Below are 14,967 nucleotides of genomic sequence, written 5' to 3' on the forward strand. Positions count from 1 at the left end.
AACCTAACAAATATCCGAAACTTATATAATATGCAAACATGCCTAAGATACTTTCTACTAGATGATTTTCCCTGTTTGATAGTTCGTCTCTAATGAACATACACCAATTTTTTTTTTCTTGACACTAACCACTGAATTTACTGATTACAAAGAAGAGACCTAGTTACTGTCCATTTCATAGTACTAGTTTCTTTCAGTTCTTTGTCAAATTCACCCTCTAAGCCAATTAATGCTTTAATATAACCATAAGTGAGGCCGCCCTCACATAAGCCCGCAAGCAGTACAACGCAAAACAATATCATAGCTTCACTATGCAAACATGCAAACATTTCATAAGTATGTTGTCTAGTAGGCGTAACAAACACCTGCTCGCTTCAAAGAACAGAAACTCACTCCGGCAATTATCATTTCCTGTCAACTCGAACAAGAGTTTTCCTCATAAAATTAAGGCGGTCGGAGTCCCTAGCTTCTGGATATTCCAAGTTTTCCCCGGAAGTTCCTCATCGGCAACATAGATGTCGCCTTCTTCTGCGGAGGTTTATGATTTCCTTAGGAGGGGTGTTCAGTTTCGTGGGTTTGAATGGTTCGTGGTTTCGCTAGAAAGGAGAAATAAAAAGACTGAGTAAGTGCTTTTTTAAGCAATAAATTTGGTTGGCAAGGTGCCTTGATACTGGTTGGTTCTCTCTCTCTCTCTCTCTCTCTCTCTCTCTCTCTCTCTCTCTCTCAACATTACATCCACTTTACTTGGAGCTCTTCTTTGCGTAAGAAATAACAATTTGAAGCTCTGATAGACTGTCACTCATAAATACATCATTGCAATTTCTTCTCTCTCTCTCTCTCTCTCTCTCTCTCTCTCCACTCTCAGAACTCTTCTCTCTCTCTCAACATTACATCCACTATACTTGGAACTCTTTGCGTAAGAATAAAAATTTGAAGCTCTGATAGACTGTCACTCATCAATACATCATTGCAATTTCTCTCTCTCTCTCTCTCTCTCAACATTACATCCACTTTCGAGGCTGTACAGAAAACTCGATTGCGCCGAAGAAACTTGGGCGCATTTTATACCCGTTTCACTCGTGCTTCTTTTCCCTTATCGCAAGATGAGGAAACAAAACTCAACCAAAAACTGAAAAACTGAGAGTGTGGGTTTGAGACATCTGATTTTCTCGCAGTTTTCAATCCCGTTTTTAGCGCTCGTCCCCCCTCCCTCCGCCTGGCCTTTCAGAGGCAGAAGGTTTCTGGAGCAGGGCGCAAAATGCATCTGATATCAGATGGTTCTCGAGTTCTTCCATGACAGCTTTGCATTCCCCGTTTGGCCTGGAATCTTTTGGGACACGGTTCTAAAAGGCGGTTTGGGTGGTTGCATGACGTATGTCTGATATGTAAGGATGCATTTCATTATTTAAAGTCAAATAATACGGTTAATCTTTCAGAGTGTTTGTAGGATTTTAATGAGTTGTTATGAATTATTGTGATGTGTTTCAGTAAAACCTGAGCTGACGAATAAGCTTTGGATTTCAAACTCTCTCCCTCTCTCTCTCTCTCTCTCTCTCTCTTAAACTTCGACTATAACGCTTTGATTAATTTTTGAGATATTCCAATTAAAAGTATTGCTGCATCCATTTATATTATTATAAATGGATTTCTCTCTCTCTCTCTCTCTCTCTCTCTCTCTCTCTCTCTCTCTCTCTCTTAAACTTCGACTATAACGCTTTGATTAATTTTTTGAGATATTCCAATTAAAAGTATTGCTGCATCCATTTATATTAGTATAAATGGATCTCAGTCTCTCTCTCTCTCTCTCTCTCTCTCTCTCTCTCTCTCTCTCTCTCTCTCTCTCTCTCTCTCTCTCACTTAAACTTGACTATAACGTTTTAAATAAATCTTTGAGATATTCCAATTGAAAGTATCGCTGCATCCATTTACATTAGTATAACTGGATCTCAGGCTCTCTCTCTCTCTCTCTCTCTCTCTCTCTCTCACTTAAACTTGACTGTAACGTTTCAATTAAATTTTTGAGATATTCTAATTAAAATTATTGCTGCATCCATTTACATTAGCAAAATCACCCAGGTTTTTCTTCGCGTGACTCATAAGCTCACGCGTACCCAAAGTGTGTCAGCGTTGCAATTTGTTGCTTATTACTGCATTCACACAGCTCTTATATCCTACGCTTCTTTTTTATCACAATAGGATACTTTCTAGAAGGGAATCAAAAAAGAAAATGTTCAGAATCTAAATTACGAAAATGATACCAATCTTCGCAAACGATTTGCGTGGGAGTTTCGGAGGTGAATCAAGGAAAGTTCTGTGATGCAGGAACTACCAAGCTTTTACAGAGATGAGGTCACGGTAATCTCCTCCACTCACCCCCCTTCTCTCTCTCTCTCTCTCTCTCTCTCTCTCTCTCTCTCTCTCTCTCTTTAGTTTGATTATTTTGTAATAAGTTAGTTTGAATAGAAATTTTAATCAAACATGGAATCCATGATTTAAATTTCATAAAAATCTAATGAAAATTTCATTAAAGGTTTTTGTAAAACTTCCTTTGGGTGCAAAAGATATTGGAGGAGAAATACTTCGAGTAATTGAAATGGCAAACTTCCTGTTGTGATCTGCAGTGATTTGGTCTAAATTGGTGCAGTGATTTGGTCTAAATTGGTAGGTATCTCATTGACTTCAGAGCTGTGACAAATGAATATACCCAGAAGTTACTGGCTAATAAAGTATGATATATTAAAAGTTAACAGGGCTGGTGTTATTTGTATAATCTTACCATTGGTTTATAGAGTAAAGCATTCCTTTTTCATACCCAATCTCTCCCACATAGCCTCATTTCAACGACTAATTTTAAACAGATGGAATTGGAATATCATTTATATTTTCCTCTGCTCTCACAGTACCGCTTTTTCCATGAGTTTCTATATTTAAATAGGTACGGGGTTTTAGATAAAATCTCTCATTTTATGCCGCCCATTTTTTTTAGGATAGAATTTCCGAAGGTACGGTGTTATATCACGGCTTTTTATTCGGCACATTTTCGCGGGAAACTCTCATCCCATTAATCAGTATGGAAATTTCCGGAGCTGGAAAACGTTCAAACGTTTTTGTTAATAAAAAATGGGGTAAATAAAAAGAGGCGCGACCCTTCCAATGCAGTCTGATGCCTCCGCATCGAATGTATTTTGCGAGGCGTTTTTGGGGAGGGCCGTCACATAACCAAATACCTCGAGGAGAGAGAGACAGAGAGAGAGAGGGAGTGAGAGATCCTGGCCTGTTTGTTTTCCCACAAATTCACCAGAGCTTTCTTTTTGCAATTGGCGTTTCTCTTTGCACTCTGGAGTTCACCTTTCGAGAGTGGCATTGACGTCCCTCTTTGCAATCTGGAGTTCACCTTTCGAGAGTGGAAATCGCGTATTTATTCAGTATGCGTATATTCTATTCCCTGATAAGAAAAAGAGACAAACAGCCGGAGGAGAGAGAGAGAGAGAGAGAGAGAGAGAGAGAGAGAGAGAGAGAGAGAGAGAGAGAGAGAAACAGCTCCTTCTAAACCTACGAGGGTTTCCAAATCACTGCAGGCAAATAGGCTGACCGAATGCATTACCAAATCCGTTGGCTTTTTACGTTTTTCCCACAAAAACAAAAATGTTTTGCCAGCAATTAAACATTAAAAGTGCCTGAACGTCCGTCAGAAAATTAGGTTTAGTCTTCATATCCTGGTACCTTAGCCATTTACTGATGATGTACTTAACTTTGTAATTCATTAGATACTTTTAAAGTTATACCCATACGAAGCACCGCGGATGCTGGAAATACTTCATTTAGAAGTCTCCTTTTCAGCCAGTCGAAAATGCACCTGAAACGAAAGCTGGGTAAACAGGAAAATACTAAAGCAATTTCTTTTGATGATTTTGTATCTAAATAGATCTGAGAACGCACGTAATGGAAAAGAAAAGAACGTCGACGAGATTTTTGCGTTTTGACTTCCTCCTAATGACACCAAATGGCAGTCACAGAAAGTGGATTAGAAAGGCTTAATTCCAAGATCATGAAAAATACGCACGCAATAAATTAGGATAAATGCAGTTAGTCTTCAAACGTATATATGTATATTATATATATAATATAATATATAAATATATATATATATATATATATCTATATATTATGTATAAGGTAACCCAGGCAGCATATGAAAAGAAATTTCTAAAGTTCTGTTTATGATGAATGTTCAGCCATACACCTACATTAAATATGTGTGTATTTGAGTTTGCGTCATTAACAAACGTACACAAACACACACACACACACACACACACACATATATATATATATATATATATATATATATATATATATATATATATATATATATATATATATATATATATATATATATATATATATATATATATATATAATCTCCTGGTCACTTTTACCATATACATATGTAATTGTGGCTATTAAAATTACATTATACATATACAGGTATATCATATATATATATATATATATATATATATATATATATATATATATATATATATATATAGAGAGAGAGAGAGAGAGAGAGAGAGAGAGAGAGAGAGAGAGAGAGAGAGAGAGAGAGAGAGAGAGAGAGGATAAAAACAAGAACTTTACGTTTCAACGTCGCAAAACGCAAGGGGTAAATGAAAAGGCTTCCAGTGCATTTATACACGTACCGTACGCGTATATAAATGATGATAAAAATATCATACATGTGAGTTAACAATGTCCAGATCTAGCTCCGCTTAATTCGGCGATGATTCAGAGCCGGGCATTAACTTCGCAAAATGATGCTCGCCATAATTAAACGGTTGCATAATTACTCCAACTTCCGTTATTCGAATTACAAGCTTCCGGCATATCGAAAGTGAACTGTGCGCTTGAAATTCTCTGGTAGCGATGCATTGTGTATATGTTTATTATAAGTAAATAAAATACTATTATTATTATTATTATTATTATTATTATTATTATTATTATTAAAAATACTCATAGTAGCATGAGTCTTAAAATGGAGAAGCAAATTGAAGAGCAAATCCACAGTTATGTATATGTACATATATTTAAAGATAAATCAATATAGACAGCTTTTGGGTATTCGGTTCCCGTTTTCAATCTGATCAGATTGAAATGGGAGCCGAACTAGTTCCCGAAAGCTGTCTATATTGATTTACCTTTAAATATATGTGGATTTGCTTCTCAGTTATTACTATTATTGTAATTATTAACACAAACACATATGTATATATATATGTATATATAATATATATATACATATATATTTTATATATAATATATATATATATATATATAATATATATATATATATATATATATATATATATATATGTGATAATAATAATAATAATAATAAATAATAATAATAATAATATATTTTACTTCAGTTCAAGGCCATATACATGGAGTATACAAAGTAGGGACAATCTACATACATGAGATAACATGATAAAAAATGATAAGTAGGCAATATCCGCACAGTTGCTGCAGAAGTATAAAAAAAAATAGTATTCATAATAATAGTAAAATGACAGTAATAAAATTGAGAATAGTAGCAAAAAAAAAAAAATACGACAAGCAACCTCAAATACACACAGGCATTTATATGCAGGTATACGTATGAACATTTATCATAAACAGACCTTTAGAAACTTTTCTTTTTCATATACGCCTGGGTTACCTTTCCAGAGAGAGAGAGAGAGAGAGAGAGAGAGAGAGAGAGAGAGAGAGAGAGAGAGAGAGAGAGAATTATATGCTGAGGGTCAGTCCCACTCACCTGTCAGCTGACAATGGATAATGGGGTCGAGGCTGAACCTCCACATTTTAAAACCTGGTCCCTTTCCAAGGACCCCATTGCTTCCCTCTTGCCCACAATTTTGCATATGCTCTCTCTCTCTCTCTCTCTCTCTCTCTCTCTCTCTCTCTCTCTCTCTCTCTCTCTCTTCTGATTGTCAATGATAGCTGTTTTTCTTTTTCTCTTTTCGTTACTGTCAAGCGTGAAAGCAAATGCCTTTGGGCTATAAATCCATATATATATTATATATATATATATATATATATATATATATATATATATATATATATATATATATATATATATATATATATATATATATACATTGTGGGTATGTACCGACGAGCATTCGCGCTTGTATGTGTGTGTGTTTGTTTGTTTATTTTCCTTTGGGTCCCCTTAAAGTACTCAAGTTAAATAGAGCAGCTTTCTTCCCTCGTATAAAACGTAGACAATCTTTGTCTCCCTTTCCACCCTTAGACGGCCTCCCGATCAAAAACAAACGCAGAAGGAGAATCCTTTCTGGTTGGCCGAATGTGACCTTAAGTAATCAGCAAACCTATCAATGCTTTTCTTTCCTTACTAAGACGGGCACAAGTACAACCAAAAAAATACGTTCATTTAGATTTCCTAGTCTATTTTTTTTAGTGTACGTAACAACAAAAAGAGATATTTGACGAGAGAGGGAGCTTACGTCTTCGTCACTAAAGGGTAATCCTACATTGGTAATTTTTTTGCACGGAAATTGGCGTCTACAAGAAGTGTAGGAAAACTGTTATATCAATTTCACTGTTCCTGATTGAAAAACAAATATGAAAGCTCTGACAGAGTTGTAATGACTAGAATGTTAAACCGTTCAGAAGATATCAGTAATGTAGGTCTACTATAATCTTGTATTTTTAGTCAAATAACGCTGAGGCAGGAAGCACCGTGCATTAGACTATGAAGCTTTTATGACTAAATACAACGTAGAGTTTGATGTATGTAGGTATCTAGCACATATACACATACACGCACATACATACACATGCATACACAAACATACACACACTGGCAGACAAATAGGTATTGCCAAAGCAACTTCAACCCGAGGCTGACCGTTCGAGTCCATTAAGGCTGACTTTAACCCTACATTGGTTTCCGATCAGTTCATTCCAGTGGGATCAAATTCACTCTTTTTCTCCCTCCCTCTCTTTTCCCACTTCCCCCCCCCCCCACCCCGATTCAAAAGGGCCCTTTCACGAAACAAATCACGTACTGTTTGTCTGCCGCGAAATTTTCATCTCTTTTTTTTCGATTTTCGCTTTGAAGCCAAATTGTTACTAGGGAAAAATTTCACGCGTTAGCCTCGATGGGGTATGGGCTGAGGTTTGATGAGGCTCTCCTGTTATTTTTTCGACTCTCTCTCTCTCTCTCTCTCTCTCTCTCTCTCTCTCTCTCTCTCTCTCTCTCTCTCATCGGCAATAGGTGAATCAGAATGTTTTGAAAAAATGCTCTATATATTCGAGGTGATAACTAAAGGTCAGGGAAATTTAGACTGAAATTGAATTGACTAAATTCCTATTTCCACTGTCGCAGAAGAAAAAGGGACTGGTACACTACTTATCTAGCCTAGGCCCGAAGAAAATAAGACGGGAAAGGAGTGAAGGAATAAGCAGATCTACCTCTAAAAGGTTGAAAAGTTGAAAGATTCGGGGAAAACGGAAGATGGAGAAGTAGGTTACTGATTCCCACAATGTATATGGGGTAAAGGCTCCAACAGGTGTTACGAGGCCTGCCTGAGAGGGAGAAGAAGAGTTTTCCCTTCAAACCCAGCAGAGCAGTGACTGAAATAGTACTCGGAGAAAAGACACAGAAACCACAAGTGATTGTCTGTCATTCCTTGAGTCCACTGTACTCCCAGGTGTGACAATACTGAATCACAAAAAAATAATTTGCATGTGATGACGAAATTCTCCGAACTTTTTAGTGGCTATTTGTTCTTAAGTGTATCTACATTTTTTTTACAAATTAATATAATCTGTTCACCGTAAAGCATCCCAGCTTTAGTTTAGTTTGAAGACACAAGTTGTTAATTTAGTCTGCAGTGATACTAATACCCGTAAAAGCCAAGCAGAGTAATCTCCTTACCATTCGAAGAATTACAAGGACAATTTATTTTGCTCCATAAAATCAAAGACATTTCAAGTGATCCTTTGACTTTGTAACCTGGTTGAATACAAGTCCTTTTAACTCCCCCAATGACTGAGGCTCTTGCCGTGTGAGTATCAGAAAAAACAAATCTCAGAATCAAAAGCATTTTAGTCTCTATCGATAACATCGAGGTTAAACCTCAAAGATCTCATAATCAGCTCAAGTGAAATGACCTAAATGAAGGAGCCACAATAACAGTGAATCATAATAACAACACAGTTCCCAATGTTTGGATAGTTAAGAGCAAAACCTTCATATCACGTGAACCTCTCTAACAATTAAGCATACGTTTCACCATGAACTTCAGCAAACACTAGGCTAGTCAAATACACAAGAGGATTTCATGACATTACACTGAGAGCATCGTATCAAAGCAGGTTCACGGGATATCTACAACGGGACAAACAGTCAGATGTTTCCTTATATATCACGTAGGTTACGCCATTTCTCGACTGGGAATTCTAAATCGACCGAACTCCAGTTGTATACTCGACAAAGCATATGTATAAACGTGTACTTAACGAAGAATTTATATAAAGTAATAATGGGTACAGTAACGTCGACCTAACCGCCCAGTTCTCCTCGCTGCTGGGAGAAAGGGAGCTGGGGATTGGTACGATACACGTACACATCGTTACCGGGGTCTAAGCGATGTCAGGCAGGGCAGCCGATCGAGGCTACGGCCCACCCCAACGCCAAATCAGAGTCCTTCGAAAAGAAGGCATCGCGCTTACCCCCATATAAAAATGGGAAAAAGCACGTTAAAACGAAGAAGAAGAATAAAGGGGCCAGTGACCTGCTGGAAAGTGAACTGAAAACCCTGGGCCCTCATCACACGAGTGACAAAATAACACAAAATAACACCAGGATACGAAAGGTCATACGAACAAGAAACGACTGATTTCATGACTGCCAGTCGAAAGTGAATTGGTCACAGAAACGGGATTTCGAAGCTGATGTGCCTGAAAACGAAATTATTTCGACTGAAATACATCCTCGTGTTGGAAGATCTGACGAAGCAACCGACTCTCAGCTCAGGGAATTAAGAGAATATATGAAGAGATGAAACCCAGACCAGGATAGGTAAGAGGGAAATTGTGCGGAATATGTCTGTGCAAAATGATTACTGGTGTGGTTATGGGGAAGAAGAGAGAGAGAGAGAGAGAGAGAGAGAGAGAGAGAGAGAGAGAGAGAGAGAGATTGTCATGTAAATAGTCTATATGGTGCGTCTTATTTTTCAGTGTTTGGTTACTGGTGTAGTTATGGAGAGAGAGAGAGAGAGAGAGAGAGAGAGAGAGAGAGAGAGAGAGAGAGAGAGAGAGAGAGATTGTCATGTAAATAGCCTATAATGCGTCTTATTTTTCAGTGTTTGGTTACTGGCGTAGTTATGGGGGGGAAGAAAGAGAGCGAGAGAGAGAAAATTGTCATGTAAATAGTATAAATGGTGCGTCATATTTTTCAGTGTTTGGTTTGTAAATCATTTCATTCCTACTTTTACAAGAATGGCAATCCCATTCACATTTTCCTTCGTTTTCGCGTGCGATCTATTTTTCTCAATTTCATCCCTATAATAGGATCGGTTTTTTAACAGAGGACTGTCGTCCTCTGCTAACAAAATTTCGGAGGAAAATTCTAGACTGTTACATGCAATATCACGCCTTTTTACGTCTACGCATTTTTGCGTCAACTTTTAAAATCCCATTAATTACTAAGGGGAATTTTCCAAAGGAAAGAAAAGTCAGATATTTTCGTCATGAAAGAGAGGAGAGTAAATAAAAATGGACGGCGACCCTTCCAAAGCATTCTGACGCTTCTCCCGTCCTAAGCGTTTTGGGGAGAGCCGTCATATACCCGAATACCTTGAAGAGAGATCCTGACCTGTTTGTTTTTCCCTCGAATCTACTACTACTACTTTTTTTTTTTTTAACGTGGCGTCAATTTTTGCTAATTGGAGTTTCATAGATCGATTTCGCAGTGCGTATCTGCATTCAGCGTTTATTCATAACTTTCTCTGCAGGGAGAGAGAGAGAGAGAGAATGTTTAGCATCTCTCATCATAACAGAGACAGACAGGAGACAGACACACACATCAGAGAGAGACAGACAGGAGAGAGAGAGAGAGAGAGAGAGAGAGAATGGTGGATGTTTAACCTTCTCATCAAAACACAAAAATCCTGCAATTAGAAGTATTTTATGACATGTTAGCATTAGAAAAACACGAATTTCTTCTTGACATTTTCCTTCCTGATACCAAACTTTATTTTCGTTCTACAAAAATACAGAATATCCTAAACATCACAGATACACGGCGTCGGGTAGATGCTCATGAGTTGTTTTTAATGTCTCTGGTACCTTCCATTATTTTGAAGATTTGCTCAAACTGGCTCTACAAGTACAACTAAAATTATTGATAATCTTACGCATAATGCTCAGTCATGTGAAACGTTAGTCAGTAGCTTCGATATGTTAATTTCATCCCAGTGATCTTTGGCAACATTCTGAGGTAATAAATATGTTACAATTTTCGCATGGCCGTCACAATTCAGTTTTCCCGTTCCTCTCTTTTCTACTGACTTTTGTACTAAGAATTTGACTCTTTGTTCGGGAAAAGTTATTATTCAGTTCAAGAGGAAGCATTTCATATGTGGTCGAATATATTGTCTTTCCAGTTCATTGGAAAATGAGGCAACTGAAACCCTGCATCCAAAATTAACTAGAAATCTTTTACTATAAGATACTCTACTGAATTAGCCAATGGCCTTTGTTAGACCCACATTCAACCTAACAATATTACTGGAATCCTCTTGCTTAACCTCTCGTGAATCTAAAACTCTTCTAAAATGAAAAATAAAAAGCAACTCTCCAGTTAATTTCTTTCTCTGCTTCGTTGGTGAAAGGGCAAATGTTATTTTAGCCTAGACAGTGATTCTCTAGCATACTGAAATTAAGGTTCCTTTTTTTAGATGATACAATATTTCTGTCATTTAATGCCTCCTCCTCCTCCTTCTTCTTCTTCTTCTTCTTCTTCTTCTTCTTCTTCTTCTTCTTCTTCTTCTTCTTCTTCTTCTTCTTCTTCTTCTTCTTCTTTTTCTAGCAGAAATAAACTTCGTTTTGTTTTCTAGAAGACAAAGCAAACTTAAGCAAAAAAAAAAAAAAAAAAATAAACATCTTTACCAGCGGGACGAAGTAAGAGCCTTTCACTTTGTACTGGGACCCGAAACTCGAACCTTGACCTACGCCAAGGTTTCTCTTATTCATTCAGCCCATTCACGTCGACCCCATTGAGAAGTCTGAAGGACTATTCATTGCTTCTCTCTTTCCCGGATGTCATTTGCTTGTGCAGGTTCCTTAGCTAATTCAGAAGGGTTTGTTTTAGCTCTCTCTCTCTCTCTCTCTCTCTCTCTCTCTCTCTCTCTCTCTCTCTCTCTCTCTCTCTCTCGACAAGGGCTGGGGGATCTTGCTACATTCAAACTGTTAAACTTATTTTGTCTTGGTCACCTAAGCAGTGAATTAACCACCCAGCAGTCAGCTGACTCCAGTGGATCACAGCAGAAGCCTCGGTGATTGTCTCTCTCTCTCTCTCTCTCTCTCTCTCTCTCTCTCTCTCTCTCTCCATCGCCAAACTGTGCCGTAGCGTTCTGGCCTAATCCGCGGTAATGCATCGAATTATTAATGCAATCTTTTACTGCGTACTGAAAATACATTGAAAATGGATTTGTATAAGATAATAGGTATATATTTATGACGTTGTTCATTAGCACACCATCGCTGTACACTGACAATTTCATTTTATCTACCAAGCACCATTTCAGAAAGCAGAACTGTAGCTAAAAGGGTCTTTTATGAGTCTCCCTTCGCTAACCGATGATTCAGTCAAACTTTCGAACACTCAAGTGCAATATCACACTTTCACACGTGCACGTAACTGAGAGAGAGAGAGAGAGAGAGAGAGAGAGAGAGAGAGAGAGAGAGAGGTGAGCCAAGCTATCGCCTCATATGGAAGTTTCCTAAATGAAAGACCATAGACTTTCCGCAATAGTTTTCCATTGACAAATACATGAATGAAGGCTCACACCTCTCAACGTATTTTGAGGTCACCATCGAGTAAATACCTTCAAAGGAGACTTTGCCAAGACCTAGTTATTTTTTCCTCTCCTTAGATGTTTCAAATAAGACTGAGGTACCATAGAGAGAGACTCAGGCACGCCATTCAGCTTTGTAAAGGACAAACAAGGAGCGTGATTCGAAACGTCCGGAGAATGAAATGATAGTGAAGTCACTTGGAGTAACAAAATACGAAAAGAATTACTTTCCCTTATGATGAAATCTCAGTCCAAATTACATGCTATTTCACATAAATTCGCTTCTCGTTTACCATGTAATTCAAATTAGGCTTGATATAAATAACTTGAACGCGTTTATGAAAGTTGTGAAAAGCGTAGAAGAAGAAATATACGATCATAGTAAACTATTATTATTACTACTTTTTACAAACTATTCTTTGTTTTTCTTAATATCAGCAATAAGTAGCATAAAAATACTAATTGCAAGGAAATAAATTAATTCCATTATCGAGACTTGTTGATAAAATTGTGCAATTTGTATGGAGACATTAATGCATTGGAAGGCCCTGTTTGCTTTGCAGGTTTATGAAATGCTGTTGGCTTTGATTTAAAAGGAGCCTCTCTCTCTCTCTCTCTCTCTCTCTCTCTCTCTCTCTCTCTCTCTCTCTCTCTCTCTATATATATATATATATATATATATATATATATATATATATATATATATATATATATATATATATATATATATATATATATATATATATATATATATATATATATATATATAAACAGGTAATACCTAGAGTGCACGCTGAATGCATTGACGCGACTGAATCTGGAACGATGAAACTCCAGTTTGGAAGAAAGGCCGCCATGTTTAAAAGAGACTGGGAGTGAGGTCGACGGCAAACGCCAAATAGTTCAGGGGTATTTAGTTATGTGACGGCTCTCCCCAAAAACCCTGCATAAAATACGCTGGATGCGAAGCCATCAGGCAAAATTGGAAGGGCCTCGTGCCTTTTCATTTACGGAAGTATTTGATTTTTTGTTTTTTTTTATTTCAGAAATTTCCATAGTAATGAATGGGATAAAAGTTTTCACAAAATTCGTGGGCGCAAAATGGAGTGATGTGCTGACGTGACAACATTTGCTCGCAAGAGTTTGCATTAGAGGGACAGGTTTTATTTATAAGTGGAACCCACCGTGAATTTGAAGACAGGTTGGAAGAGATCCTAAAGGAAAACTAACGTAAATAAAAACAAATTTACGTCGATTGAAAGGGTGATGTTTAAATGTGGTATGAAATATAATCTTCTTCTTCTTCCCAGCTTGTTCCCATTTTTGTATGAATATTAAAAATGCTTCACACTTCATATTTTACTTATTATTTATCTTGTTTATTTTACTTGTTGTATATCTTATTAGTTTGTCTTCCCAACATCTCATCCGTAGTTAGTTCCTCGTTGGACGAGTCGGTAGAGTTCTCGGCTAGCACTCTGCTAGGCCCGAGTTCGAGTCTCTGGCCGGCCAATGAAGAATGAGAGGAATTTATTTCTGGTGACAGAAATTCATTTCTCTGTATAATGTGGTTCGGATTCCACAATAAGCTGTAGATCCCGTTGCTAGGTAACCAATTGGTTCTAAGCCACGTAAAATAAGCCTAATCCTTCTGGCCAGCCCTAGGAGAGCTGTTAATCAGCTCAGTGGTCTGGTTAAACTAAGATATACTTAACTTTTTCTTCCGTAGCTTTCTTTCTCAGTTCATTATTCAGTACTGCGTGTTTTCCCGATTCAAACAGTATCATGAGAAATGAAGATTTATTCCGTAATAAATTATTATTTCCGTAATATAGGGTCATTTGACTGTAAAAGTATAAATGACATAAGCCATACTATCAAGAATTTATCATTTGTTTATGAGTAGCTTTGAAAGGTAGGCTGGACTTAATGAAACCTCTAATATTTCGTAGGAACATTTCTTATTGAAAATCTACACAAATCAGATTACTGCAATGAAGTCGTTCAATTATCCTTTCGTCTTTTGAATTTTAAGCTTTCATTTTACTGAATCTCTCTCTTCAATCTTGAAATAGTCTGAGATATATAAAAAGGTCTTTCTGATCATCAGGAATGAATTACTCTCTCTCTCTCTCTCTCTCTCTCTCTCTCTCTCTCTCTCTCTCTCTCTCTCTCTCGCGCGCGTGCACACAAACTGCACCAAAAATCATTTTGCACAGATTTGCCACTGGCAATTTCTCCTTTTAGTCATTGTGGCCGGGGTGTCATTTCCTATTCTCTCATTTCCCTGACCTAAGACCAAAATGCGTTCCCGATATTCTGCAATACAAGAAAGAACTTCAGAATTTGGTGTTCGTTTGGTAAGTCTGAAATGAGAGCCTTGCAATTTAATTACATTTTCTGGAATATCGACTTCTGGTGATTCTGAGCCTACGACTAAATCTGTCATGGTTGAGTCTTAGTAATATATATATATATATATATATATATATATATATATATATATATATATATATATATATGACAAAATCCACGAAGGAAAGAGAAACAATGGAGTGCTGCGAGGCCTTTCGACTGTCGTCCTTTACCCGAGAGTCTGCTAAAGTAAAGGATGATAAGTCGAAAGGCCTCGCAGCACTCCATTGTTTCTCTTTCCATCGTGGACTTTGTCTTTATCTATATATTCATCACGTTCCGTATTTTCGTGAATCAGCTATATCATATATATATATATATATATATATATATATATATATATATATATATATATATATATATATATATACATACCGTTAAACTGGTGTGTTTTCATTTACTTATTTTCTATTTGTTTTTTTTTTTTTTTTGGTGCGGA

The sequence above is a fragment of the Macrobrachium rosenbergii genome, chromosome 40 (assembly GCF_040412425.1).
Source record: "Macrobrachium rosenbergii isolate ZJJX-2024 chromosome 40, ASM4041242v1, whole genome shotgun sequence".
Taxonomy (NCBI): Eukaryota; Metazoa; Arthropoda; class Malacostraca; order Decapoda; family Palaemonidae; genus Macrobrachium; species Macrobrachium rosenbergii.